The 26718-nt window shown below is 30.5% G+C and overlaps 1 protein-coding gene across 6 annotated transcripts in view; it reads right to left on the reverse strand.

Moving 5' to 3' along the window:
* PCDH11X (protocadherin 11 X-linked) overlaps positions 1-26718 on the reverse strand; it is a 752740-nt gene that overhangs the window by 134171 nt on the left and 591851 nt on the right. The window lies entirely within an intron of this gene.

The following is a 26718-nucleotide window of genomic DNA, read 5'->3' on the forward strand; positions in this document are numbered from 1 at the left end:
GACTTAACAGGTTGTTTTTCCTCCAAATCCGATTTGAAAAAATCATGGGAAAAAACAAAACATCAATGGATACTAATATTAGATGGCACAATAGAAGTATTCTTACCTTGGTTAAGACACTTTTTCTATAATACAGCTATTTTCATAACTAAAATTTCATTTATTTTTCACAATTAAAAATGGGGGATTCGAGATCATTATATTTATTATCCAGATAAATAAATTATGGCACTGCATTATCAAGTGACTTCCTTCAAAACACTGTGAGATCATGCTTGATCTAAGACAAATAGCAAAGTCTATTTTCAAACAAAACAAAGTAATTATATATTTATAAATACTTTGATATGTGTTGATCTGGACAAATGAATCACAGATTTATTCTTTGTAAAATTTTAAAGCCAACAGTAAAAATGATTTTCTGATATATTTAATAACACACATCTAAAGATAAAAACGTTAAAGATAAACATTTTGAACTTGTTAAAAATCAACTTTGGATTAAATTTGAATATTATGAAACTAAAGATGTATGCAATGCTTAGAGAGAAGGAATAGGTCAAAGACAGAAAAATGGAGGTGAAAGTAATGTTTCCATACAATAATATGGATTAATTAGAGAGCATTGCACAACATTTTAAGTGTCATTGACATATACATGGCACATTTATTTTTCATCATAAGGTGTTTTGTCCATAAGCAACGTAATTTAATGGTAATACAAACCAAAGTATAAAGAAAAAAAAAAAAGTAGTGCTTTCACAAGGCACTTTAGGTAGAATTGATCTTCTAAATAATATTCATCAACTCTGCACCACTCAAATAATGGTTCTACTTCAATGATAAGTCTCTCACTCTCTATCTCACACACACACAGTATTTTAATTCATTATTTGAATTAATAATTAATTCCTGTAATACTTTTTTTAAAAATTCCTGTAATATTTAAATGTAGAGTTTTCAATATACTGGAGTGAAAAAGAAAGGCTGTTTTAAGCAGAGAAGTAATAAAGTGCTTGCTTTCATTTTTAAGTATGTAATTTCAGTGTGTTCTAGACCTAGTTATTAAAATCCTTTCCAATTTGGTAACTGAAAAGGTCAGAAAAAAAAATGTGATAGGCCTAGACTTATTTCTAAGGGTAAGGAGGTACAAATAAAAAAAGCAAAACAAGTGACATGACAACAATGAAAAAGAAAACAAACACATTTTAAAAATCTATCCCAGGAGACATTTAGCTCCCAAGCTGAAAAATGAAAATTGGTTTATAAACTAGTAAAGTCAAATATTGTTCAATTTTCTTTAAAATTCAGGACAATAAGCAGATTCTGCATAAAATTTTCAGGACAGTTCTGAAGAGACACAAATTCATCACATGAAAAATAGTCAAAAAGGGAACAATTTTCCCCCTCTAAAGCAATATTAAGTACTCATATGCTGACACAGAAATTAATAGATACATTCATTATATTAGGAAGAATTTTTACATAAAGTTCATTTCCAAATGCATTCCTAAATTTCAATTGCTTCCTAATGTTTAAAGGTTTATCATTGATATTTTTGAAGCATCCACACTGCTCAAGATTTTTGCAAGATCAAAATAAGGATAATCCTTGTCATTTGAGATACTAGAATCTATGTGAATCACTATGACTGAAATGAATTATTTTACTAATAAATCCAACTACAGTTATATTATGGATGAGTTATCATTTATGTGTAACTTGATATTTTACTAATAAATAAAATAAATATATCTAACAAGTTAAACTTGCTTTCACCAAGAAAATTGTTTTCAGGTTATTAAATATTCTGCAATGTATTTAATAATAAATGTATTAATTAATAAATTTAATCCATTAATAGTTCAGGTATCATTAGTTTTACTTACACAAATGCAATAATCACATAAAAATTTAAGTTTGTGTACATGCTTACTTTGAAATATACTTGAGGTTTTAACATTACTTTCTAAATTTATTACTCAAATATCTTAATTAGTAAAGGAACATAAGTAATTAATTAGTAAACAACATGAATTACTGGGATTCTTGTACTACAAAGTTTAAATTAAGGAATCACATTTTACAGTAAAAAATGCAGCTTCTACTTAAGTCACATAAAAATTACAAAAATTTATCACAAGAACAATAACAGAACATGTTTTATTACTCTATACAAACATATTTTAACATTTCCTTCATAATCCTAACATAAATGTTTAAATACTCAACATGCACTAGGAACATCTGGCTAAATGTGAAAAAAAATATTGATAAATAGATACTGCTTGAATAGCTTAAAGGTCAACAGAGCTCACCACAAAATTGATTGTGTTGCCTTAATGTTTGTTGATCAAATATCATGCACCAATCTATTACTGCCATTTACTTCAAAAAATAGTAACAATTGCAGTTGTTTTATCATGTATAATTTTTAAAGTCACATAATAAAGCTACTTTAATGAAATTTTAAAAGGTCATTACCTTGGGGGTAAGTAAGATTTGAAAACATTTTTAAAGACATTCATTTGGAGATAAGCAGATACCTTTGCCACTATAGTCAATTGAAGGATAATGTTTTCTATAAGTATTAAATAAATATTTAAATATTTATTTATTTAATGCATCACCATGTCTCAGTACATTACAGTGTTTACTATGCTTCTTAATATAGAGAAAAATCTGATAAATCAAGATTCAATTCATCTAAAGCCTAACATATTCTAAGTTATGGACTAATTTTTGAGAACAAGTTCCTCATTCATTTTCTTATGCCAAGCCACACAAGAGTTTGTACTGAAGGTCACAGAATATAGCTGAATCAATATGAAAAACAACAACAACAATGTACTTGAAGATGTAATGTCAAATTAATTGGCCAATACCTAGTTTTCTTTGAATAATGCTAATTTTAAAGCGTTACAGAAGATGTGCCAAGAAGATCCAATTCTTGATGTATAATCCAAATCACCCCAGTGCATCTCCTGTTTATTGCAAAACTAATAAGCTACAGCATTATTGTACGTGAGTCTGAACCACAAAAATAGTGAAGCTCAAATCAAATTTTCTGTTCAAATTGTGTGAAAGGTTAAGGCTACAAATGCAAAAGATGCAAGGCGATTAGTATAATGAGTACTTTATTTACAATAAAAGCAATGTTGCAAGTATAAAATAAATTTCTCATCTCTGTATATTAAAATTTCTATTCATATCGGTCCTGAGTTTCTATAAAAGTTAGTTTACTGCTGGATTAAAGAAATATTCAGGGAATTCCCTGGTACTCCAGTGGTTAGAACTTGGCAGTTTTACTGCCATGGCCTGGGTTCAATCTCTGGTGGGGGAACTAAGATCCCGCAAGCTGCGCAGTGCAGCCAAAAAAAAAAAAAGAAATATTCATTTCAAAATTGACAACCAAAGTCATAGTGTTGGCTTTATTGGAGAGACTAAAACCTAGAAATTAAAAGGAAACATTTTCACTAATATTCAATTACCATTCTCTACATTAATAGGATTTTGGTTAACCAAACTCATGCTGAGCCATACCAAATGGCTTATTTTCCTTTTTAGCCTAGAGTTGTACATATTTTTAAGTTTCTGAAGTTAACACATTTTTCCTATTTATTACAAAATATTTCTAATCCATAAACTATTGGCTGTATTTTCTGCCTTTTTATTTAGGGGATATCTTTGGGACCACAGCTTAGAGCTGTATGTCTTTTAAAATTCCTGAAATTAATTCATTTTTTCTATTCGTTACAAAATCTTTCTAATCCATAATCTATTGGTTTTCTGACCTTTTATTTAGGGGATATGTTTGGGACCAGTGTAACAGATAGTACTTTCAAATGTCATTTTCTTTTTTATGTTGACAGTGTTTGTACTTCAAAGAGCACAGAGGTACAACTTAAATTTTTTCTAGAATAAAATAAATTCACAGGCCAAAGACCAGAGCCCTTAGAAAATCATTTGATTCAATATTCTTAGTATACATATGAAGAAATGAGGTCAAAAGAAATGAAATGACTTAAAAAGTACAAACTTGCAACTAGAAGATGAACAAGTTCTGGAGATCCAAGGCATAGCATACTGGTTACAGTCAAAAATACTATATGACATACTTCAAAATTGCTGAGACTAGCTCATAAATCTTCTCACCTCAAAAAGAAATAATAATTATGTGACATGATAGAGCTGTTAGCTAAAGCTACAATGGTAATCACATTGCAATATATAAATGTATCAAATCAACATGTTTCACACTTTAAACTTACACAATGTTATACGTCAATTATATCTCAATAAAAAATAAAAATAAATTTAAAAAATAAGAGGAAATGAAATTACTTATCTATGATCCACACAACAAATGAAAGGAAGAAGTAGAATTAGAATTCACATTTTCTCTACCAAAGAACTCACACACTATGAAATGTTTTATTGATGGTTTATTGATCATTTCCAAGAGATGGAAACAATATGTATATCCGAACATATTTGCCCAAGATAAACATTTACTGCAGAGAGTATCAAAAAATCAGTGCTTTTAGAATATATTTTGGGGAAATGCCAACTTAGATGAATATTAAATGTAATTTACATTTTACTGTACACACCAATTGACAAGGGCAAACAAGAGAAGAGCATACTTTACGAATCAAAATCTTGATTTGGCAAATCAAAAAAAAGATAATTCCTAATAAAAATTGTAATTTGTAATTTAGCTTGGTCCTGGAGTGTTATTCCTCCTTTCCTTAAAGATTTAAGTCAAAAAGTTCCACCTCAAAATCTGACCTTAATGTTTTAAATGGCTCAGAAGCATACGGAGTGAATCTAGCCAATCATAATAGCTCCTTTTGACAGTTACAATTAAGAGAAGAAAAATTCTGAGATGTACAGGGCCAGATACCTTAAAGAATAGGACTCCTGTGAACACAGATATTTTGGCTTCACTTAATCACTTTGTAAAACTGTTCTAAGCAGCACAAATGCTAATTCCAAATACTTCTGGTTTAGTTTGGTTATTTAAGGGAGAAGATCCTTCTTTTAAGAATTGTGCTGCAAATTCCCTGGCAGTCCAGTGGTTAGGACTCCAGGCCTTCGCTGATGAGGGCCTCGGTTCCATCCCTGGTCAGGAACTAAGATCCTGCAAGCTGTGCAGTGCTGCCAAAAAAAAAAAAAAAAAACAAGCAAACAAACAAAAAAAACCCAACCAAACAAACAGAAAAACACACAAAAATAAAAAAAAAACTATAAAATAAAATGAGTTGAGCTCACTCCCCCAACTTCAAAACAAACAAACAAAACAAACAAACAAACAAACCTCAAAGAAACTGAAACATGAAGGATTCTGAACTTCTCAAGAAAGCAAAAGTTGGAATATAAATGTTTTTACAGTTCATTGAAAGGACCTACCAAGGCCCTAGTTACATTATTCTGAGAGGTGTATGAAGCTGTTCTGAAAATAACACAAATTTAAATGATCTTGAGAAATTCCAAAAACAAAAGCCTGAGGGCTGGATCCATTGTCTTTTCATTTGGCAAAGAAAATACTAAAAAATCAATATTTATGAAATCTGCCTCTAAGCTATCCAAAATGTTTGAAACAATTGTAGCTCTCAAATATTTCACACCTTTTAATACTCAATCTGTTATTGAGTGAATGAATTCTAAATTATGACCATTTTAAAATAGGACTTGATGGTGTATCTGGTCTTTGGGTCCATAGAGAAATTGATTTTTGAAGCATTTTCCTTTGCCTGATTTAATGTAAAGTACATACCTCCAAGGTAATAGTGTACAATTTTCCCACTACTAACGGATTTAAGTTTTTAAATCTCTTCTTTGTGAAATTTAATATGATTTTCTTTTAATCAGTTTATTCAATTTTAGAAGCTTTGACTGGCTTGTCAATGACCATGAGTTGTGCACACAGAAAAATAACACAGATAAACCTTAAGTAAATCTAGAGATATGTGCTAAATGTACTAGGCTTATTAATATAATGAAACTTTCTTTTAAAAATAAGTTACTTTTTAGATTAAAAAATTTTTGAATATATTCCCTCACATTTTCACCAAACTGTTTGCTCTATAACAAACAAATTAAAAAATCTGCTGTAGTAGGAAGAAAACAGTAGGTAATTAAAGTCTCTGTATGGCATAAGTGGACATGATATCAGGGAATGGCTTTTACTAAAACACTTCAGATTATTATTTCATTAGTGGAAATCAACTTTGTGAATTCCAGAGTATTTTGTCCTTCCACATGAATATATGCATTTTTAAAAATATTAGGCTCTGCATACCATTTAAAGTACAATTTAGAGACAAAGATGTTTCATTGGAGAAACATTTATATTTATAATATATGCACATCTATATTTATATTATAAACATATTCTGTATATTACTTATGTATAATATATGTGTAGTATATGAAATAGGAAACCAGGAAAGGAAATAGTTCATATAATAACCATTTGAAAAATACCTGATTTAATTCTATTTTGAGCAGAGGTTGATACATTTTTGTACACAGGAGCATAATTTTTAAAAATCCATGAGAACTAACTTCAATAACATTCTATCTTTCACTATCAGTAAATATTATATGGCTCTCCAAAACAATGTTCTATTAATTTCACTTTAAAATTCTTTGAAAAATGAGAAAGATAGTGAACACTATTTATTGATAGCATTTGTTCTCCCAATGCATCAATTTAGAGAGATGTATCTGGATGTACTACTTAGAAAATTCCAAGTAAATTGGTCATTCTATGATGTATCTCTTAATATTTACATAGCACATATTTAAGTAGATAAAATGACTGAAAGAAAAAGTATGGTGTTAGAAGGGCAATCTGACTTGATGATTCTCTTTATGAATATGTTTTCATTTTCTCATATGCTACGTTAGTGCCTAGGAAGTTGTGATTTCTTGTAATCACAGTGAATTAATACCAGTTTAAATCACAGTACCAAGCTGGTATTTTTAAATAATTGGAGACTTTTCGTTTATTTTCTATTTTATAGTCTTTCTCTCTAATGTATATTTTGCTGGGACTTTGTGCCAGAGTACAGAACACAAGCTTTGGCAGAAATTTTCATTCTTGGAACTAACTGGCTATTCATGTGTTGTATTTTAACATTTGGGGAAAGGAGTTGACCTTGAAACAATAGGCCATTTCTAAAAAATAGTCTCAAGCTAGTTTTATTTTTTCAACTATTTGGGACATTATATTGAAGAAAAAATGAAAAGTAAATGTATTGGAAGACCTATTTTTCCATTAGGACAGTTAAAAGAATGAAATAATATCCACATTTATGTTTGCTTGATATCAAAAGAAGTATGATCATTTTTCTTTATTTTAGATTTAAAATATTTTAAAATCTAGTGTTTAATGGCACTATCCATATATAATTATTATCCATAAAATTATTTAGTTTTATATTTCAAATGTCAATGGATAAACCTGACATATGGACATCTGGCTATAGATTTTAGGAATAAACAAGAAGAGACATTTTCCATGTGGTGTAACATTGAGTATCTACTGTGGAGAAACAATCTCCTTTGGTGATATATTGATAAGTATTTTACAAATAAAAGAATAAAGAGTAAAAGACAGTGCCACAAACATGAAGAAGAAATGAAAAGTAGAAGTAAGCTATTTCAAACTGAATTAAATAAAAGTTTATATGCACAGGAAGAGAAGGAGGAGTATGAACGACTTATGCTACCAGTCTGACAGATGAACTGACTGCATAGGACATGTTAAAAGGTTTTTTTGAATAAACCAAATGCTATCTGCCTTAGAAATCATCTTCACTTCATGATTAGAAGACACAGATTCAAGGTAATAGCTCTTTGAATACACAAAATATAAATATTATATTTTGGTATTTGCAAAAGAAAAGCATATCAGTTAGAGATAAAATATTGCCTAAGATCTACTTTTTACATAATAAGAAAGAAAATATAAATCTTTCACATAGTATAAATTTGATACTGTACTTGCCTGAGTTCTTAAGTATTAATCTCTCCCTTTACTTAGCTAAGTTGCTTCAGACATAAAATGATAATATTTCTGCTAGCCAAGCTGGGGAAATGATACACAAATTGTGTCAAATATGTCGATTAGTATTGCTAAGAATCTGAAATTTGGCCTAAGAGAATCTAAAGCATGACCAACCAAGACGTTTATTTAAAATGTATGTCACTCCTATCTGGTCCTCCAATGCTCACTGCACTCAGATGAAACATTATGACACAAGGATTTGTAAGAAGGGACAATTAAAATGTTCTAGGCAGGTCCTTGAATCCCCTGATCCCTAAGTAGCAATACTTTCTTATTCTGTTTCTACATTTGTACTGGATCAGGCAGGGAAGAAACCAGTGTTCACTCAGTTTGCATAGTTACAACTCACTGAAAAAATTCTAAAAGTGATTCTACATGTTTTTTTTAAATAGAATTAAATTCAATTTTATTTCTTTAAATTAAATTTAAGGACTACATGTAGTTTTGTTTGTAAAAATTGAAGGGAAAATTGTGTAATTAAATTAAATAACCAAACCACAATGTATGTTTCCAAAAACAAAATAATCTGATCTTTTCCCTGTAATTTGAAACATTACACCTGGATTTCAAGTGTCAAGAGAAAGACAAAAATACTCATTTTTAAAATAATAAATACTACTTGATTTAAATAAGACCTAAGAATATTGTTTTTTCTTACTAGAAGAAATTTTTGGATTTTTATTTTTTAGAATATATATTATCCTTTAGGTTAATGAAGATAAAAGAAGAATTTGATATATGGTTTTGAAATAAATATGCATGAATTTCTAATCCTATGTTTTTAAACTTTACTTCCTATACATAGTTAACTGAATAACATCAAAAAGAACCAAACCTAGTGCATCATTACATATTTTCAGCATAAAACCATATATGGTTATCAATAAACTCTGAATACTATCACAAAACTCTCATTTTGAAAAATAGGCACTTTCAGGAATGGACACAAAACATTCCCAGCTACCAATTGGCTCTTTAGTTCAAATAATTTAAATGAGATACATTAGAAGGAAGATATAGGATAGCCTCATCCACCAGAGGGCAGACAGCAGAAGCAAGAAGAACTACAATCCTGCAGCCTGTGGAACAAAAAACACATTCACAGAAAGATAGACAAGATGAAAAGGCAGAGGGCTATGTACCAGATGAAGGAACAAGATAAAACCCAAGAAAAACAACTAAATGAAGTGGAGATAGGCAACCTTCCAGAAAAATAATTCAGAATAATGATAGGGAAGATGATCCAGGACCTCGGAAAAAGAATGGAGGCAAAGATCAAGAAGATACAAGAAATATTTAGCAAACACCTAGAAGAATTAAAGAACAAACAAACAGAGATGAACAATAAAATAACTGAAATGAAAACTACACTAGAAGAAAACAGTAACAGAATAACTGAGGAAGAAGAACGGATAAGTGACCTGGAAGACAGAATGCTGGAATTCACTACTGCAGAAAAGAAAAAAGAAAAAAGAATGAAAAGAAATGAAGACAGCCTAAGAGACCTCTGGGGCAACAATAAAATGCAGCAATATTCACATTATAGAAGTCCCAGAAGGAGAAGAGAGAGAGAAAGGACCCGAGAAAATACTTGAAGAGATTATAGTCGAAAACTTCCCTAACATGGGAAAGGAAATAGCCACCCAAGTCCAGGAAGCACAGAGTCTCATACAGGATAAATCCAAGGAGAAACATGCCGAGACACATAGTAATCAGATTGGCAGAAATTAAAAACAAAGAAAAATTATTGAAAGCAGAAAGGGAAAAATGACAAATAACATACAAGGGAACTCCCATAAGGTTAACAGCTGATTTCTCAGCAGAAACTCTACAAGCCAGAAAGGAGTGGCATGATATACTTAAAGTGATGAAAGGGAAGAACCTACAACCAAGATTACTCTACCTGGCAAGGATCTCATTCAGATTCAATGGAGAAATCAAAAGCTTTACAAACCAGCAAGAGCTAGGAGAATTCAGCACCACCAAACCAGCTCTACAACAAATGCTAAAGGAACTTCTCTAAGTGGGAAACACAAGAGAAGAAAAGGACCTACAAAAACAAACCCAAAACAATTAAGAAAATGGTCATAGGAACATACGTATTGATAATTACCTTAAACATGAATGGATTAAATGCTCCAAACAAAAGACACAGGCTTGCTGAATGGATACAAAAACAAGATCCATATATGTGCTGTCTATGAGAGACCCACTTCAGACCTAGAGACACATACAGACTGAAAGTGAGGGGATGGAAAAAGATATTCCATGCAAATGGAAATCAAAAGAAAACTGGAGTAACAATACTCATATCAGATAAAATAGACTTTAAAATAAAGAATGTAACAAGAGACAAGGAAGGACACTACATAATGATCAAGACATCAATCCAAGAAGAAGATATAACAATTATAAATGTATATGCACCCAACATAGGAGCACCTCAATACATAAGGCAACTGCTAACAGTTATAAAAGAGGAAATCGACAGTAACACAATAATAGTGGGGGCCTTTAACACCTCACTTACACCCACGGACAGATCATCCAAAATGAAAATAAATAGGGAAACGGAAGATTTATATGGCACAATAGACCAGATAGATTTAATTGATATTTATAGGACATTCCATCCAAAAACAGCAGATTACACTTTCTTCTCAAGTGTGCATGGGACATCTTGTGTCACAAATCAAGCCTCAGTAAATTTAAGAAAATTGAGATCATATCAAGCATCTTTTCCAACCACAACACTATGAGATTAGAAATGAATTACAGGAAAAAAACATAAAAAACACAAACACATGGAGGATCAACAATACGTTACTAAATAACCAAGAGATCACTGAAGAAATCAAAAAATTCCTAGCGACAAATGACAATGAAAACACGATGATCAAAAACCTATAGTATGCAGCAAAAGCAGTTCTAAGAGGGAAGTTTATAGCTATACAAGCCTACCTTAAGAAACAAGAAAAATCTCAAATAAACAATCTAACAAAAAAAAGAAAGAAAGAAGATGTAATTCAAAATTAATTATATAATCTAAATCAAGGATTTTAGGAGTCATAAATATATAATAGAATGTAGTACTACTACTAATAAACATATTGCCACTAAACCTAAAAATATTAATACGTATGTGTGACTTCTTGACAAAAAAATGTCTCAAAGAACAAATCTTTACACAGGTGAAACTATTTTCAGGCCATGTATAATACAAATCCGAACATATCCTGTGGTAAAACAATGCAATACACTTAGGGGCATATAGTAATTTAGTAATAAATTCTCTCACAATATTTTTGGTCAAAAAATTTTTTCAGGCTAATGTGCTATGGTATATTTAGCAAAAGATTGCACAAAAATAACCTAGAATAGTGTCTGGCATCATTAAGCATTTGGCAAATATTGAGTGAATGAAAACATGTTGAATATTTGAGTGTCAATATGTCACAGTCACCCTGTAACACTAATTCCAGCTCAGTGAAAAATAACGAAACCAAATCTAAGGATGAAAGAAAAAAGTCTATAATGTATGCCTGTATCAAAACCATTTCTCACCCTCTTGGGGCAAATTTTCCAAATGGTCTTTTTGTCAGACTTTTGTATAACCTATTTCTGTTATAAAGAACATCCTTCTGCATCAATGCCTTGGTTTGCCAGGTCATGAGTTCTCCACCAATAAGAACTTCTGGAACCCTACATTTTTCATGATTTTTAATCTTAAAAGAAGAAAGAATACTTTTTGCTTACTCTGTTTTGTTTAGGCAGAATTTCCAAATCTAAAATACCAAAAAGCATCTCTGACATTCATTAGACCAAAAAATATTTATCATTTATTATGTTGTAGGACTTGCTATATATTGAGAATACTTTGGTGAAAAAAAAAGAACATGGTCTCAGATCACCTGGCACTTTTATTCTATTAAATATATATATATATATATATATATATATATATGAAGACATGCTAATGTACAGGTTTCTGTTTAGCATTTTTCAGCAGTTTTGTCCTGTCTTTGGTATGTTGTCTAAATGGCTTAACCTCAGTGAGTCACTTTAAAATGGGAAAATTAGGTGTCATTTTCCTACAGGTCATTGATCCAAATTATCTGTATATAAGTACAGGTACAGATCATAGAACATCAGGTCAATAGAAGAGTACATTCAAATTTCGCTTGATTTGCAGGTACTTGCAATCACTTTACAAGCCTTAACTTTAAGAATGTAAATATTTTAAGTACTATTTCAAATGGAAGAATGCCTTCTTTGGTTTTCAAAGGACATTTAAATCATAGACTGTCTCAGAAACAATTATTCAAAAATAGTTTATAAGGCAATAGAGAAATGTCTAAAAGATGCTGTAGGTACTACAATAAAATAGAAAAATAAATTTCATTCTGTTGACCAAATGGTTGGGGTGGATTCCATTTTATGACTTTTGAATTTGATAGCATTTTTAAAGAATCTAAATTTGACTATTGAGTAGAAAGAACACTGACCCAGTTTTCAAATACCTATGGCTACACTCCTTACTTGGTATGTAACCTCTGCTGACTTAAAGTACTTTGCCAGGTCGATATATGTTTATAGTTCAAACAATTAAGATAAGAGTTCACCATCTTATATTTTCATAAACTAGTGTTAATTAGGACCAAATTCAGAATGGATACTCATGACTATAATACTTGCTATCACTTCTATATGCTGCATTTCTGTGGCATGCAGGAGTACAAATGAAATGTTTATTACACAGCAAGAAAACTAAGTCATTTCTCTAGTTTCCATTGACATAGCAATCAAGGAAGTCACTTGGTCTTTATCATTAATGTATAATCCCAAATTAATATTTAATACTGCATAAGATGTATCATTACCGGTCACATTTATAAGACAGATTTAAGAGAGGAAATTGTATATCTCAAATACTATTATAAATGTTGACACCTCTATAAATATTCAACATAATTATAATTCTATATGGGTCATTCTCTAAGTATGTCAGGGAACTTGTAATAGAGGGACAGAAGACAATAACAAAAACAAAGGTACAGAAATAAAAGAAGGAAGACATATAAATGCCACAAATATTGTATTGTTTAGTATGCCATTATATATCTCATAATATTATATATGTATATATATGAAATTTTGCTTTGTTTTTAGATCATCTCAGTTTTGCACTGTAGTGCTTGAAGACCATTGCTATACTCTTTGTCAGGGTGGATTTGTCTTTGTTCTTACAGGAAGTCTTTATTGTAGATGTTAAAGAACTCAGAAAATGAGTGATTAAAGCTGCCTAAGTTTACAAAGTTGGTAATATTTGGACTCAGACAATCTGATCCTGATGCTTATATTCTTTCTTTTGATAAATGTTTTGTTTTGATAAAAGTCTATACATGAATCAATATGCTCAGAAAACATTCATCCTGGATGTAATATATGTATATTTATATATCATGCTATCTAATCTATCTATACATATCCATAAATAGATAATATTAACATACAATACAATTCACACATTCATGTGTACTAAAATATCATTTTTAACAGTTCTTCAGTTTTCATATCAGTTCTATGAGTACTCTCAGATTCATAAAAATATTATGATATAATTAGCAGATGAAACTTTAATACCCATTTGAATGATTACTGATCACCTTCCTGTTTCCTTTATTTTGAGAATTTTAAAATCATTGAATTTAGCCCAAGAAGAATTTGACATGATTAAAAGGAAAATTTTGCTTTTCATCTCTCTAGTAAAGTATTTTGTGATCCTCAAACTAATACTGTTAAGTAGTTGACCATAAACAAAGTAGAATGCCAGAAATTTGTGGCTCTTCATTAAATTAATTGCAATTAATCAAGTTTCTTTGCTTTCCTTATCATGAAGGCTTTTCTATGTTACATTTAGCCTAACAAAGTTTTGAGAATGTGCTTTCTTAGTAAACATATTTTCTTCCCTTGTGACACAAAGAATTGATGGAATCTAAGATAAAACTTTACCTTCATTCTCACCAGAACTCAAATGGTAAATGATTGGAAGGTATTTTAAGTTTTTCCATTCAAATACTGGTTCTCTAATTTGTCTGCACATTTAATCAACTGGATAACTTTGCAAAACTACCATTTCCAGGTTCTATTCCCAGAGTAAATGATAATATTGGCCTGGAGTGGGACATGGCATCAATATATTTTGCCTTTTTTTAACCGTGGTAAAGTATATATAACATAAAAATGTACTAAAAAAGAATTTCCATTAACAAGATCCACAGGTGATGCATCTGGGCATGAAAATTTGAGATGCATTCATTTTAGCTACTCTAAAAATCATTCATATGTACTTTAAAACTTTGTATCTCTGATTAAAGGCTGATGCTGCTGTCAGGTAGCAGTCAAGTAGCTGTGAAGGATATACACAAACTGCAAACAAACTTTTTAGATATTAGAAGATTAAATGTATTGTGTTGACTTTTCATCAAAATTTCAGTTTGGCTACGTAAATACAGTGCTAAATTGTAGTGAGGTCTACCATAATTAGATGTCCCACTTTGATATGGCAAATATTTTAACATTAATAAATTAAAAACTGTTTTGACAGGCCTCTACTTAATCACTTCATTGGTCAAACAAATTCATTTTTCTTTCCATGAATAAAACATACTGACTTGTTGACCTCAGTAAGCTGTATGTCCCCAATTAGGATGCTACTTTATAGTATAGTATGTCCATTTACTTTTTTGCTGCCAAAATGTGTTTTATGCTTAGAAAAAGTTAGATATGTGTTCATAGACATGTTAATATCAGCTGCATTTGCTATTAAATTTATTTCATTTAATTAAAATCTTATGTTAACTAGTAAAATATGAATACAAAATAATTGTTTCAAAGAAGATTAAACTGAGCTTTTCAGAAAGACTTGTTAATGGCAAGTTGCACCAAGGCTTGTCATAGAATTACGTCTGAGCAGGATAACAGCAGAAGATTCAGGAAAAGTACCATAAAATTCCAGAGGCATTCCATATTCAGAAAGCTTTTCAAGAATGTTTAAATACACACTATTTTATGGGACCCAAAACTGGCAATTACAGACTATGTATTATGGGTGTGGTTTTTGTAATAATATGGTGCATGACTCTAACCAGTGAACATACAGCTAAAGAAAAGACAAAGACATCAAATAATAGAAGATAAATGTGCACTTATTTGTTTCAACTATTTATGAATCACATATATTTAAGGTACGTATGCATTTTAAAATAATTTACCCCTTCATCTGATTTCTTTGGTAAAGCATCCTACAACTGGTTCTAATTGTATCTGTTAATAGGTTTCCTATTAGAATTGAATAGGGTTATGTTCTTATAAATAAGAGTCTTCTAATCAAAAGTTTGTTAATCTTATCAATAAAATTTAACTTTAATTTCTGGTCTTTGTGGTTTAATTCTTGGTGGGTGTGCATGAATGTATGTGTATGGTAAGAAAATTTTCCCAGTGATCTGTGATGGACACAATTCAATAAACTTTTATCTTTGCCATTTCAGGAACTCTATAATAAATAAGTCATTTATTCAATGTGAGATGAAATAATTTTTTAAATTACACAATTATACATTTTCAATTTTAAAAAAACCTATAATATACTTTTGTTTGTTACACATACTATGTGTCAAGAACTCTTTTTGCATTTATTTTATTCCTTCAACAACTGTCTAAGTTTGTAAATATTACTATTTAATTCCTACTTAATGGATGAGGAAACTGAGTTTCAGATAAGAAGATAAGGGGCAGATCTGAGATTGAAATAAAGGGGTTTCTGACTTTTGAGACCTTTGTGGGCTTAATCACTGCATGAAAATATTTCTTCAGAATGTTCCCTGACAGAATGGGCAGAACACAAGGCAAGTTCTCATGTAAGATTCAAAAACAATTTTGAGACTGGTTTTTAACCCAAGTGTTATCATTACACTTTTGTGTAACTTTGTGCAAATAACCTATCCTTCTGCCTCAATTCCAGATCTGTGTGGTAGAATGTTTGTGTATATTATTTTAAATATTCACTTTAGAATTGAAAGATTTCTTATACTCTTATATTAGGGACTAATTTTTGAATTAGCAGGTTGACCAGAGACTCATTTTCTCCTTATTCTCTTGGTTGGTATCTCTTCTTGTTCTTCTCACTCACATGAGAATATCCCCCTGATAATGCTATGAAGTCAAACAAAAAAATTCAATTTAATAGTCAATTAAAATTTGTGGTAGAGAAGATTGAAGTTATTTATTATATTAGAAGTTAATCAGAGAGTGTTTGTGCTTTTCAAATATCTGATTTGCCCTGGTTTTATTTAGTTGACTATAATTGCCTGTTCATACTGTCTATACATGAAATGTCTAAGTATGATACCTGTGCTATTTGCTAAGATTTTTCTCTAAAAGTAACATTCTACATGCTACTTGTAGGGTAATGATTATAGTCCATCATGAATGAGCAACAAATTCAAAGTATGGCTATGTTGATCTTCCTGTTCTGTACCAATTTAGTTAGGAGATGAATGTCAAACATTTATTTGTTAAACTTGGCAAATAGAAGTAAAGACTTATGTTTCATTTGAAGAGGATCTTAGAAAAGTCCTATATTCTACATCACATTCAAGTGGTACCTATCTGAAGAATGTCAAAGCCATCTGCAAATGAGCAGATTTACTTATGTGAGTCATTCTAAAATGATCTGAATATCTGTTACTATATATTTTAAAGTATAATGCTTTTGCCAGCTAATGAACAATAAAATTCAGGCTATAAGACATTAGTGAAAATGAATTACCTAAGCCAATACTTACATGTATTTACATGTATTAAATACAATGTAACAATACTTACATATATTATAAGAATTTTACCTTTCAAAATTCTCAAATTGGGAATGGTTAAATCCTGCTCTCTATTTCCCAACTTTTTTTGTCTGTGTGTTCATTCTCTTTAGTTCTCATTTTAAAAAATAACAGAAATTACATATAATCAATTCAGGACAATTTTATTTAATATTCTAGTTTGTATGTGCTCACTCCTGGGTCTATTTAATCTGGAAAAAAAAAGCCACATTATTTGCACACTACATAGGAAAGAGGAGAGGCTAAAACTGATCTAGAGTCAAATACTGGCTGATATTCAGGAAGTAATAAGTATTCTTGTTCTTTCTTTTGTTAATTCTGCCTCATAATCCCTTGAAAATGACTTTCTAAGATTAAAAATCTAGGTGTTATTAAGTAATTATACAGAATTTAAAATTTGACTTGGCTTTGGTGAAATGTTAAGCCATGAAAAAAAATAATATGAGGTTAAATTAAGAACTTCACTGAAGTTGGAGGCATTTGATGACATGTTTAATTCATTCAGAATTATCATGGAATCAAAGTGTAGGGACAAAATAATAATTCTCTTAATCCAGTCTGCTACCTCATTGCAAGGCTGAATTTTAGTTATCTGTGTTACTCTTAATTATTCTCAAGAGAGATGACTCCACAATTTCCCAGAGACTTTATCCAATGGCCTATCTTACTCTAAAAGAAGCAGTTCTTTAGAGCTAGTACAATATCTAAATTTAATTCAAAGGCTTTTTCTATATATAGTGAAAATAAAGAACTGTTGATCTTCAAATACTCTGTTTTCACTAAATATTTAAATACTTGAAAACAATTTTAAAATCACTTTTCAACCTTTCCTTCTCCCAATTCCTTTATACTTTTCTCATGGGTTATGCTTTCTTCCCTTGATTGGTTGTTTTGTTCTACTCTGAATACTTTCGTTGTTATTGTTGTTGTTGTTTTAAACAATCCTCATAACTCATGGTGCCCCAAACCCTAACAGTGGTAAAGGAATGATATCAAAGTTCTTCTGTTCCATGTAGACTGTTACTTATAAGATTTATACTTTTCTAAATTGATCCAAAGTGTGTGATCCTACTTCTTTGTTGCAAATTTAACTTTGGACCTCATTAAAATCTGTGCTGTAATTTGGTGATATTTAAATCTTTTTACCAAAAAAATTGTTCATTTTATCACATAATGAAATAGAAAATAGATTTATTACTCATGACTGGTGGATCAGTAAATTACATTGGCTGCTGTCCCTTATGCTATGCTTACAAAAAACTAAACAAATAAAAATCCCCCTTAATTCTATCAGCTCTAACTTCAATTTTTTCTTCAGTTATCTAAGTTTTTCTGAATAGTCTTTAAATTAAGGTTGCCCTTAATGATAAGCACTTTGAGTGACTGTATCCAAGATCTGAATATTACACCTTTCATCTTTGAATTCTCTAACATGTTAGTTAATAAATTTACTACTAAAACATTGATTTCTTTAGGATGCATGTTATCCAACTTTATAAAGTGGCTTCCAAACAATTCTTTCATTGATATGCCATAAAGCTAAATCTCAATCATACTTGGCATGAACTATTGAAATCTATGTTGGCATTAATTTGTATTTTGAATCATTTTAAAGCAATTTGTGGTATTTAAAAATATGAAATCTCACAAATTTAAGAGATCATTGGAAGAATGGTTTAAAAAGTTAACATTTAACATTATTTAACAATGTTAGAATCAAGACTTGTATGTACTTGAGAATCTAAAGGGAAAAACATATTAGCCCGTCATAATAAAAGCAAAAAAATTAAATGAAAAAACTAGCTATCACAGCATTGTAATTAAGCATGATTATCAAGTAGAAATGACTTTAAAAGTAATATTTTATACTCCATACTCTTATATTATATCCTATAATTTATAATACTTTTTGGTTTACTGTTTTCAAAAAGTCTTTAATCTTCCAAAGTTTGTGACTATAGTGTTCTCTTCAAATCATTTTGCTTTAAATATCTCTAATGCATAAGCAGATGCAAAGAAAAGAAGGAGGAGGCAGGAGGAAGACAGGGAAGGAGGAAAAGAGAGTTGAAATTTCTATGTTGACATATTTTTACACACCTAAACCTGAACTCTCAAGAAATTCACAAAATGTCTGTTTAAAATGCTTCGAGGAATGATTACTTAAATAGCATGTGTCTTTAAATGTAGATAAGAATACTTTTAGCATGCTTTTTAATCTTAAACTCAGGTGTTTTTTTTCATACTCTTACAAATATATGCTTTTAAACTGTAATGGTTTTAGTACTAGGTGATTTGATCAACAGCTACTCAGAAAAGCTGCACTTTTCAAAAAAATCATCATATGGAGGAAGACCCCATGGCTCTGATTCAGTATGTAGTCTGTCTATACTCTTCCAGATTGAGGTTACACACTGTTGTCCTTTTAAGCTTTGGTCTCTTATTTCAATATAATATAAATGGTCACAATCCAAGGTGATTGCTAGGACAGCACAGAGCTAAATTATTTTTATTATTGCTGCCCACTTAGTGTTATTACCTTCAGAGATGTAATCCTAGAGACACTCCTCTTTCCTTCTTCATTTTTATGACAGTTTATAATCTCATTTTAATTATGTAAATGCCATTAATCCACAATGGCACCTAAGAAGCACAAATGAAGTCTGAGTTATATATTTATGCACAGTCTCACATTCATTGAAAGGCCAGGTTTCTCCTGTGTGTTTCTTTAACAGAAAAATACCAAAAAAAAAAAATCCCATGTATGTCTATGTGCCATGTCATGACATATATGCTCAAGTGCATCAGATTTCCCTTAATGAATGCTTGGTGCATAATTCACTTTTTAAAGTTAAATACAACAAAATCATCAGTTCCCTTAACTAATACTGCATTGAGTAAAAGCAACAGCACACAGGTACCTTTTTTTGTTGTTGTTACAGTGTGTGTCATGTTTTCTAAAGTATGCGCTCATATAATTTTTAACACAATGTAAAGAATCTTTCAGGTTATGATTTGACTTGTCATTAGAGTAGGATTATGGAAAGGACAATATGTGGATTAAGTTCTTTGACTGAATAATGAGAAGTAATATATGACCTCTAAATTTCCTTACAAGACTGAATTTTTATAAACTCTAAAATATTGCCTTTTGCTTATGTCTGTCTGACTACCGAACAGATTATGTTCAAACCATGCAGACTGCCTTTTAGGCAGAACCCAACTTCTATTCAATCTTATCTTCCATTACTCATCAGTCATTCCCTTATTGTTTCCAGTACACCTAAATCATACTTCCATCCTACCTGTTACCTGTACCTGTAATTGTGTTACCTTTCTCATCCATCTTTCTACAAGCTGTACTTTAATCGAGGCTTATAACAACATCCTTTCCCATCTTCCAGTTCTTTCAGACTAATTCTAAGTTACAATTGTTTTCTTACATGACCACTATATGTGTACAAGAATCATATGTATTACACACCACCTAAGAAAATTTCTACACTGTTGCAGGATTTCTGTTTCCATTTAAATCTGTGGACCATTCCATGTGAGAAATCTCTTCTGCTTCTCTAAAAGCCTCAAAGGCAATAATAGCACATTGCCAGAGCAAATGATACAATTAACAAAGCCAGTGAAATTAATTAATAAGCAGATGTTAAGTTTAAAGAGAGAAGGGAGGGCACACATGGACAATTAGCAAATTAATTATAGTCATATTTATGCCTCTATTATTAAGGTCAATTATGTATTTATTTTAAGTAAGGTGATTTATCCTTCATTATCAGTATTTGACTTTCCAAACTTACATTTACTTTTCAAATATATTGATTTTCTGAGTAGGGATTCACCCAAGAGATTCACTACAAAATTTTACTGACACTTGTAGAAAATATATGAAATTTTACCAAAATGATTATGTGATTATCTTTAAGTAGAATTGTCAAGAGAATTGTGACTTACTATTTTGCTAACCACCCATTCTTATTGTTGATGTCGATCTTGAGCCATTATATAAAACATATATACATACACTGTATTTGTCTCTTTATTTTTTAAATGTGATTTATATATTTAAGGTTACTTAGTGTCTCATTAATAACAGCACTATGAATTTTTCAAAGTCCGTCTTTGAAAATTCTCATCTAAAACTCCCATGTTTTCATCCCATGTTGTTTCAACCATATTGTTCCCCATGTTTATTGGTAACAAGGTCAAATGCTTACTTTTACTCAACACTTATATTTGGGGGTTTGAACTGGCTTTGTGCCCAATCTTATATTCAGGCACTCTGTGCAAGTTAAATACAATTACAGATACTAAACAGCAATATATTAACAACCCGAATAAAACTTTTGCTGCAACACACACTCAAATTTGATGACTACCTGCTCCTTGATGAGAAAACATCAGGGGAAAAGTTCAGACACAAATTATTTTAGAATTAAAAAGAGAAGACAAAGTCTCAAATAGCAGACATTATAACCAGATTAAATGACTTATAATATTATTTTTTATAAGTGACAGTTGAGGCTTATATCAAAGTTCACAGTATTCAGGTTTTCTTTATTAAATATTCCTACACACAGCTAGTTCATACTCACAGACAACAATAAACCTGAACAATGCAATTGAAAAAAAATCCCTGTGTATATACCCATGCTATGCGTGAGTTACCCTGTGATGAGATATACCTATTAAGCACTACAGTGGACAAAAACATTATCCCTGCTGGCTTCTAAGTTAGTTAACAGTGATACATTGTTGATGTTATAATTACAGAAAACAATGAAATAGCAGATTAGTACTTATTTTAATTCCTTGAATAGTATTTCCACAAGTCTATGGAAGCTAGGGGATTGGTTGTAAAATACAACCATGTAGAAATACCAGATATTAAATCAGGAGAATTCAGGATATTATGCATATTTCTGGTTTCTGGAGTTATTAATTTTTTGCCTAATTCTTCTTAAAACATATTAAATTCATGTTTTATAAGGGACTTTTTTCTACTATATTTATTACTTTAATGATTATATATGTCAGCTATTTCTCTATGATAGTTTCTATTATTATTTTGTTCATCTATTTAGAATTTATTCTTTTATGTCATTCAGTTTTCTCCATGCAGATTTTATCCAAATCAAGATGGGAGATTTTTTATTTGCACTATTTAAAATTAAAAATTTCAAACAGTTTCACTTCTTTGGACAAAAAAATGTTATTTTTTTTTAATTGTTGAAGATCCTTTAATTTTGTTAGTCTCCAAATTATTTTCACTATGAATTAGGGGTTTTAATGTGAGTCTTAACTGATAGTATTTTTTTCCTAAATTGGTACTAGACAACCTGTCAAAAAATGAGGAAGTTTTAATTTTGAGTATGGCCATACACCATTACTTAAGGTATCCATTTATTGAATATGTTTTTTAAAATTCAGTCTACTTTTTGCCATTTATATTTTATTCATTATGAGTAAAGATATTTAATACACTCTGCCAAAGACTGACACATTTTGTCCTTTTTTTCCCCTTAAGCTATGCCAATGAAAAAAGTAGTGTCATCTCATTATAAAATCTTGCTATGATTTTTGAAAGATATATTTGTGGTAGTTATAAAAGGTGGTTCACTCATGTTCCTTTCATTCAGCTTCTTTTTGTTGAAGCAAACGTTAAGCACCATACTGGTAAATGGCAAAAGTCTATTTGTACATCATGGCATGAATGTATAATTATAAAAATACACAGATGATAAATGATAGATAAATTTTAGTTTAAAATACATCTATAAGAACCCTATGTTTATGCTGTATGATTTTAAAAGAGGAGAAAATAATGAAACAGATTCTCATTGTATTCACAATCTGAAGCTAACTCTAGGCAAAGTTAGTTTGCTTTTGGTGTTCTCTTGCTTCCATGAGCCTGCTGTGTGTTCAGAACCTTTTCTCACTGTTTTACCACTACTCGCATCACGGATGTTATTTGATCATAAAAAGACATGTATGTGTCAAGTTGCACCTGTATTCCTAAATCTCCCTATATCAACGAAAACAGTGACAAAAACAATAATGTATCATAACTGTGCAGGTAATAGGTTTCAAGCACTATACTATGTGCTTTATGTACATGTGTCATTTGATCTGCACATCTACCCACTGAGGTAGGCATTATCATATTCATTTTACAGCAAAGTCAGTATTCACTTTCAGGACTGATTCCAAAACACACGTTCCCTTCACAATTCTAACTGAGGATCATTTGTGGAATAAATTATAAAATTCCATAACACTGACATTTTGGCAACACACCACAGACTCCTACCATAGATGTTCTCAGAACATAAAATCTAAGAAAAAGGAATAAGGCTCATGGGACATCTTTGAGCTGTCTTACATGTCCTTCATATGTTCACAAGGCTTTATGTGAATCATGATAAAAAGTGAATATTCCACAGTGTGAAAGTAGGCCTCTACAGAATGCTTGAAAAATGTAGGTCACCTTTCTGGACCTACAGGAAAGAAGGTTGAATATTATTTATTTATTATTATTATTACTACTGTAAATAATGTCTTATTTATACACTTATTTCCTTGCTACTTTTGGTTGCTTGGTAAGGCCAAATGAAGGAAGGGGATATTGAAACTTTAAAATACTAAATGATTTATAAGCCTTTTTTGGGATAAGTTTATTGTTGGCTTATATTCCCTAGTAGCAATTACAATGACAGTTTCTAAAACAACAACCAAACAAAACCCCAAACATACAAGCCACAAAAAACACCACCAAAAAAAGTCTTCCCTATCATTTCCTACTGAAGAAATTAAAATCATTCATTTATTGTCTATTCCTTGTTGAACCAAGCTACACTTTGCTGTGCCCAAACCCATGTTGACAGATTTACAGCAGGCTTTGAAGTAATACAATATTCTTTAGTGTATCTCAACCAAAATTGTGTTGAAGATAATTTAATTTAAAATTAAGTCTTAATTAACTTAAAGCATGAAAATGAAATAAATACACTTTGAAAATTTGCTCACCAGGTTTTCTTGTGGATTTCCCTAAAGATTCAGAGCTCTAATTATAAAACATCATAGCCAAGAGTAATAAAACAACCATAATGATGCTGTCAATATAATGAGTAGTTATTTTTGTTAAATAATGAAATTTTAACTTTATTTAGCTGTCATATTTCTAAATAAATAAAGACCAAACCCCCATTTTAACAAGGAGTGCTCACAGAAATTACAGTCATATTCTGGCAGGATTTCTTTAGCAACTGTTTTTCATGCATATTCTACAACTATTTATTCATCTCCTACTAGATATCAAGCACTGAACTAACTACCAAAGGATATGCAGAAAAGAAAAGGAAGTATTTGGGGCTATACTGCATTTATGAACCCATGTGATGGAATTTTTCAATTCTTGAAAAGGTGATTTTGATGTCACTCATATCTAGGAACATTACATACTGGAGAATAAAACTTTAAAATGGAAGACAGTTTAAAGTAGAGCTTGCTGTGCAAAATCTAATCTATGAAATCTTTGAACCAGTCTAAATAATATTTCTGTTGAAAGCCACTGATATAAATATACAGCTGGTTATAGGAAAAACTGGTCATAAAAGCTTCAGAAGTATGGTGCCACATGATTTGTAATCAACTAAAAATTCAAAAATTGACAATGAAATTTTTAAATGACTTTGAAACAAATGCTAAGAAAGATGAAAAAATAGAAACAACAATACCAACAATCCTGGTATAAAAATTCAAAGGGATCATTAACTATGATAAAATGATCAATTCATTATTATTATTTGAAATATGCTTTTGTTCATATTTGTTGGGTGGTGCATTTCTGGGCCAATCAAATGTTAATAAAATATTTCCAAACCATTTTCTAATTTATATTAAAATATGTAAAATAAATCTAATTAATTACTAGGTTAATACAAATTTAATTGAAGAGTTAGAGGTAATATTTCCTTTATAGTGTTTCTTTAAAGGAAAGACTTTAAAAATTATTTAGGATTCTAACCTTATCTAATTTTCAGAGGAGTGAAAACAGGTGGACTCCTAGACATAAGCTAATTAATTTCCATAAAGGTGATACACAGTGAGATAATTCAGTTCCTAAGCAATATCCAACTTCCCAAATGACTGGCTTGACTATATTGTAAGTTGGTGATTTTCAGGCAGAAAAGGATATAGGCAGACAGAGTATGTTCTCATGCCACTTGAAGATAATGTATTTAAGATGGCTGAGGGTTGAATTAATAAACATATCACACATGATTGATAGACAATAATAGCTTGATAATAATGCCCCCTACCTATCCCTCACCACCCGCAAAATATATATGTGTGTTTACAAATGCTTTGATTACTTGTAACTACGTTTTCCCCCTTACCTTCTTATAGGTGTCAGTAAGCCTAACAAAAATGGAGATTCAGTTCTCTTGTCTTAAATTTGATGACATTCTGCTAAATCCTAAATGTTTCCCTTTTATCATAGTGCTAATTCATGGACAGTACTATCATCTAGGGACAAAATACCTCTTTAAAGTATATTTATCTTTAGTGGAAAGTGCCTGTGTACAAATTTTATAAATGCATTACTTCTATCATGCAAAACATCAACAGAACATTTTCTTCACAAGTATGGAGACTTAGAACTGTAAGTATTAAAGACAGTGTAGAAAAAAGTCAGTCTTCAGTTACATTTTGAGGGAGAGTGTTAGGAATCCTGTACTTTTCATTTTATTTCCCCAAAACAATATTATTATATAATATAAGGTGAGGTTAGCTTTTTTTACATCTTTATCTTAAAAAAAGAAAGAAAGAAAGAAAGAATGTCTCCTGCAGGTAAATCTTCATTTTGTAAAGTCAGTAGAAGACTAAGTACAGTGGAATTCACTTTAGCTTTTAATTCTTAGGCATTAATTTCTTATCAGCAAAGAAATTTCAAAGTTGAGGTTTTGAGAATACAAAGATATATTATCTTAATAATCAGCCCTATAAAACATATGCTATCATGCATTACAGATGGATGCAGAGTTGTAAACCTGACTTATGCTGTTATATGTACTATATATAGTGCTGCCTCTGACTAATGACAATGAACCACATATGACAAACTACAATTACAGTACATTGTACTTTCAGACTATTTCTAACAAATATTTTAAACCAGTCTTCCACAACAGAAATAACACAACTTTGTTCCTCTGTGACTTTTAAATATATTTTTTAACACATCATTAATGAATACAGATTTAAGATTGATGGCAGTGGAGGTTGCAAATTATTTTTAGAGGAGAAATGTTGAAAGTTCAACCACATAGCCAAGACATTTACAGTCCCTAAGAAGACCACACTCCTTGAAATTAAACTGTTCTATCAGCAAGTTTCCTCTTCCTCGGACATAATAAATGCAAAAACATTGAAATTATTATCACAAAAAATGAACACTCTAAAGTAAAATGGATAAACTGCTCAATTGACACTGGAAATGAAAAGTCTAGTCAAATAACTGTGCCAAACTACTGAATAAACATGTAATCAATTGCCATGGGAAATTAATTCTTAACTGCTATTTTTCACATTTAATATATTTTCTTCTGAATCTTATTTAGCCTTATCTCCATCCTCAGATAAAAATAGAACACAAAAGTTCAAAAATGGAATTAGAACAGAAATATTATGCATATTAGGATGAACTGTCACAAATTGTGAACTTCCACAAGAAGG

Source organism: Globicephala melas, chromosome X (assembly GCF_963455315.2).
Source record: "Globicephala melas chromosome X, mGloMel1.2, whole genome shotgun sequence".
Lineage (NCBI taxonomy): Eukaryota > Metazoa > Chordata > Mammalia > Artiodactyla > Delphinidae > Globicephala > Globicephala melas.